Consider the following 5,382-nt stretch of genomic DNA (forward strand, 5'->3'; position numbering starts at 1 on the left):
CCGTCCATCCTAATAGGGCTGGTGCTCCCCATCCATCCTAATAGGGCTGGTGCTCCCAATCCATCCTAACAGGTTTGGTGCTCCCCATCCATCCTAATAGGGCTGATGCTCCCCGTCCATTCTAATAGGGTTGGTGCTCCCTGTCTCTGCCTTGAGTTTACTCCCAGCTTTCTCACCTGATTAGTAACGTCAGCAGAGCATGATTCTGTTCCCTCCATTGTATTTATTATTGTTTTCTATTTTATTAATTTTTTATAATCACTATTTTTCCTTTCAGGATGGGGGAAGACGCATCAACCACCTGCTTTACGCAGATGATACAGCCCTGCTTGCTGAAAATGAGGAGGACCTGAAGCATTTGCTGAAGAAGATCAAAGACTACAGCCTCCACTATGGAGTACATCTAAACATCAAGAAAACAAGGGTCCTTTACTGGGCCAATAGGCAACATTGTGAGAGATGGAGAAAGGATTGAAGGGCTGAGGAGGTACAGGTATGGGGAGGGTGCCCCAGGATGCTGGCCAGGAGTGCAGGCCAGTGCCCACAGGGGGGTGGTGGCCTAGAGCTTCGTCCTGGGTCAGAGTCAATAGTCCAGGGCTGAGATTTGGGGGAGGAGGTGTGAAATCAAGTCAGGGATGGCAAGGTCACCCCTTGCCAGCTAGTGGATGGTGAGGGGCCAGCAGGGTGCGGATGGTGAAGGGGAGGAGTGTTCGAGGCATCAGCCCCTCGTGTCCTCACAGTCGGCTGTCATGAGTGAGTGTGTGCCCGGCCCCCACACCTTGCCCAGCCCTCCTTGTGGTCTTCAGAGTCCCTGCCCTCGAGCTGTGTACACAGGGCCCATTCTGCCCTTCTGTGTCCTATCTTTTGTGCTGCTAGCAGCCTGGGAAGGTCAGGAGAGTCTGGACTACAGGTGCGGTTCTGGGTTAGAATCCTGGGTTTTTGAATTCTCTGTGCCTGCTGGGTTGTGAGGACGGAGTGAGTAGTTAAGGGATGTGGAAGCCCCTGGCCTCTGGATCCGCTGCTGGAACTGTCAGAGACACAGACAAACCAGAAGGCAGCTATGGTAAAGGTGTATGAGTGCTGCACAGTTACCTGCACAATGGGAAGGCTCACCTGTGCCGGAGAGGAGCTGGCTGTATCTTACCTGTGGATGGGAAGGCAGACTGTAGCCCACCTGTGCAAGGAAGGGGCAGGCTGAAGCCTACCTGTGTGGGGAATGGGTAGGCAGTAGCTCACCTGTGCCAAAAAAGGTGGGGGCTATAGTCCACCTATATAGGAGACTGTAGCCTACTTGTGCAGGGGAGAGGTGGCCTGAAGTCCACCTGTGTGTGGGAGAGGTAGATTAAAGCCCACCTGTGCAAGGAAAAGGTGGGCTGTGAGCCGCCTGTATAGGAGATGGACAGGCTGTAGCCCACCTGTGTGTGAGAGGGGCGGGCTGTGGGAGAGTGAGAAGGTAAGTGATGTGGAGGCCCTTGGTCTTTGGACCGGCTGCTGGAGCTGTTGAAGAAATGGATCAACCAGGAGCAGATACAGGTAAAGGTGTATGCATGCTGCACACTTACCTGTAAAATGGGCAGGCTGTAGTTCACCTGTACCAAAAAGGAGTGGGTTGTATCCCACCTGTGCTAGGGGAAGGCTAGCTGTAGCCCACCTGTGTGTGAAGGGACAGACTTGTATAGGAGAGAGTTGAGCTATAGCCCACCTGTGCAGGGACGGGGTAGGCCGTGAGGGAGTGAGAAGGTAAGTGATGTGGAGAACCCTGGCCTCTGGACCGGCTTCTGGAGCTGTTGGAGATGCAGATCGACCAGGAGGCAGACATGGGTAAAGCTCATTGCCTGCTGCATGTTTACTGTGAAATGGTCAGGCGGCGGCTCACGTGTATAAAAAAAGTGGGCTGTAGTCCACCTGTGTGAGCGAGGGACACATTGTAGTTCACCTGTGTGGGCGAGGGTTGACTGAAGCCCACCTGTGTGGGGGAGACAGGGATGGGCAGGCTGCAGCCCATCTGCATAAAAGGAGTGGGCTGTATGTGTGTGGGAAGGCAGACTAACCCATTTGGGGAGAGGTGAGCTGTGGCTCACCTGTGCCAAAAAGGAGGGGCTGTAGTCCACCTATGCGGGGGAGATGTTGGCTAGTCCACTTGTGTATGGGACAGACTGACTGTCGCCCACCTGCACCAAAGAGGAGTCAGCTGGAGCCTGTCTGTGTGGGAGAGGTGGGCTGTAGCTCACCTACTTTAGGGAAAGGCAGGCCACACCCACCTCTGTGTGGGAGGGGCAGGATGTGGGAGAGTGAGAAGGTAAGAGATGTGGAGAACCTTGCTATCTGGACTGGGCTCCGGAGCTGTTGGAGAAGATCAACCAGGAAGCAGGTATAAAGTGTATGCCTGTTGCATGCTTGCCAGTAAAATGGGTAAGCTGTTGCTCACCTGTGTCAAAATAGAGTGGGCTATAGCACACTGTGTGGAGGAAGGACCCACTGTAACCCACCTGTGTGGGCGAGGATTCGCTGTAACCCACCTGTACGTGGGGGCGGGGGGGGGGCAGGCTGTAGCCCACCTGGGTGTGGGAGGGGCTTGGTAGCTCGGTGAAGGTTTGCAGGACCGATGAGGGCCTGTGAACCAGAGTGGCCTGGACAGCATGGGATGGACTTGCTGGCACTCGCTCCCTCCCTCTGCCCTTTCTTTCCTTTGATGACTCTGTCAGCTCCGCAGAACTGAGGGGCTGGTTCCTTGACAAAGTGTGTACAGCTGACTCCCTGCTAATGGGCCTGCGCTCAGCCCTGCAGCCTGCCTCTCCCGCCTCTGTTCAGCCCTGAGCTCAGCCCTGCAGCCTCCTTCAGCCTCTGTCCAGCCCTGTGCTCAGCCCTGCAGCCTGCCTCCAGCCTCTGTCCAGCCCTGTGCTCAGCCCTGCAGCCTGCCTCCCTGTCTCTGTCCAGCCCTGAGCTCAGCCCTGCAGCCTGCCTCTCCCGCCTCTGTCCAGCCCTGTCTTTTGTCGAGAAGCTCCTAAGCATTTACCACATCTTTGTCTTCTGTTTTGCCAGTGAATTAAGAAATATCTGTGAGTTTTAATAATGAAACAACACAGCCACATGCCCATTAATTTATTTTAATTGATGGCTAATAAAATTAATTTCTTCAATGTTCATAGGGTGTGAAGACAGTCACCCTGTTGCACACAGGGGAGCAGAGTCCCTTTGAGGGGGGTCTCTGTGCTGACAGAGAGACCCTCGAAGGACCCAGCTGCTTCCTGGCTCTAACAGTGTGGACATTCAGCCTTGTGGACACTCAGCTGTGCCGCCTTCCGGGAGAGCATCACACACTCGCGGGACTCAACCACAGTATTTCTGTGAACGTGTAGCAGGTGTGAGTCAAGGGAACTGACTCATAGCTGACCCTCTGGCGGGTTTTCAGAGGCAGTAAATCGCGTGGGAGGAGACTGCCCACGCTTCTTCTGCAGAGCAGCTGGAGGATTAGAACCGTGTGCCTTTGGGATGGCAGGGCAGCTCCTTTGAGGGGCCACCAGAGCCCCACTGAGAACATAATAGAAAGTTCAATTTGAGAAAAGCTTAAACTGGTTTCCTTAGAAGGGTAGCTTACTCCTTCAACAGCCGAAAGTCGTATTAGGATGCTCATCTGTGTCTACCAGCCCTGCTTGTGGGAAACTGCACTGGAGGAGCAGCACCGCCTTGGAAGTGCAGGAGGGCTGAGCAGCTGGGTGTTCAGACGACAAAGGATCCAGCTGACCCACCTCTCAGAACCTCCACCCTAGAACACCCCGACTTTGCTGGGGCTCCCCATACTCCTCACAGCCCTGTCAGAAGGAAGCAGAGATGAGTGCACCTCACAAATCAAGGGGGGCATGGAAATCAGCAACAAAGTGATAAAAAATGAACAGAATACTTTTATATATGAAATGAGTTTTTGTCTTAAATAGCCTGCAATGCTTTTGAAAATGACAGACACTAGTTTTTAAGCTGATGTCCTTTCGCAAGCACTTTGGAGAGGTTCTTGACCCCAGCCTTGTCCAGCACAGCCCCTCTGGTCTTTACAGTGTTCTGGGGCAAAAGCCTGGCCGATGCTTCACCACCACACACCTGCTGCAGGGAACACGGGGTCCTTCGAGCGTGGCAAGTGTGTGTAAGGGAAGTCTAGTGTAATGACTAGTTTTGTTGGGTATTGAATAAATATCAATCCTGATAGATCCTGAGCTAAATGTGGCCAAGTCTGGACCCAGCGTGGCCGACTCTGAGCCGAGCGTGGCCAAGTCGGAGTCTAGGCCGAGTGTGGCCAAGCCAGAGCCGAGCGTGGCTGAGTCGGAGTCCAGGCCGAGAGTGGCTGAGTCGGAGTCCAGGCCGAGAGTGGCTGAGTCGGAGTCCAGGCCGAGAGTGGCTGAGTCGGAGTCCAGGCCGAGAGTGGCTGAGTCTGGGCCCAGCGTGGCTGAGTCAGAGTCCGGGCCGAATGTGGTCGAGCCAGGGCTGAGCAAGGTCAAGCCAGGATTTCTGAGCTGGGGCCAGCTGCTCTGTTCTGTCTCTAGCCCAGTTAGTCCTGAGCTCTGACCACTCTGCAGCCTTCTGCCTAAAGACACCAACCCCCACATAAGGGGCCTAGTGACCAGGATGCGGTCAGCTGTCCCCCTCCTTCTGATTCAGGCCCTCCCAGGTGTGGTGTTGGGTGCCCCCCGGTGTCTGCAGCTCTACTCGGTTCAGCGCTGTCCTCACAGTCTCTGGGACGGTCAGGTCTGCTGTAGCAGTAACTGTCCATCCGTCTGTTGAGGGTCTTTTTCACTTTCCTTGACTCTCCACCTTAGCTTATCTGTCCAAGATGCTGAGAACCCAGGAGGGGACCCAAGTGTCCGAATGAGTGGCTTTTTAGATGTCAGGCATACTGCTGCCCTGTTAGAATTGTCTGGTGCGGGGGGTGGGAAGGGAAGGGGAGAGTTCACAGGCTCTGAGAGACCGTTTCTCCATGTTCAGGACACAGACACAGCATGGACAGAGTCTGCTGGAGAAGGAACTCTGTCTCCTAAGTGTGTGTGGGAACCCACCTCCCATGTGTGGAATGTGGTCCTGTCTGGAAGCAGCTTGTTTTGGTCAGTGACGTCACAGCAGTGCAGGTGGGTCCTGATCCCATCTTTCTGAGTTAGGAGAGCAGGTGAGACATGGAAGATCGTCAAGAACCTACAGGAGCTGAAAGACACAGGATCTGAGGGTGGGGGGGAGACAGAGAGCGGAAGAATGAGAGAGAGAGACAGAGAGAGACAGAGAACGAGAGAGAGGGAGAATGAGAGAGAGAGAGAAAATGAGAGAGAACGAGAGAGAGAGAGAGGGAGAGAGGTAGAAGGAGAGAGAGAGGGAGAATGAGAGAGAGAGAGAGAGGGAGAG

At 54.4% G+C, this 5,382-nt stretch overlaps 1 pseudogene; it reads right to left on the bottom strand.

Annotated features, from left to right (window-relative positions):
* Positions 1–5,382, bottom strand: part of LOC102849889 — a 38,107-nt pseudogene that overhangs the window by 31,296 nt on the left and 1,429 nt on the right.

The sequence above is a fragment of the Elephantulus edwardii genome, unplaced genomic scaffold, assembly GCF_000299155.1.
Source record: "Elephantulus edwardii isolate Elephantulus edwardi_28Jun2011 unplaced genomic scaffold, EleEdw1.0 scaffold00064, whole genome shotgun sequence".
Classification (NCBI taxonomy): Eukaryota; Metazoa; Chordata; class Mammalia; order Macroscelidea; family Macroscelididae; genus Elephantulus; species Elephantulus edwardii.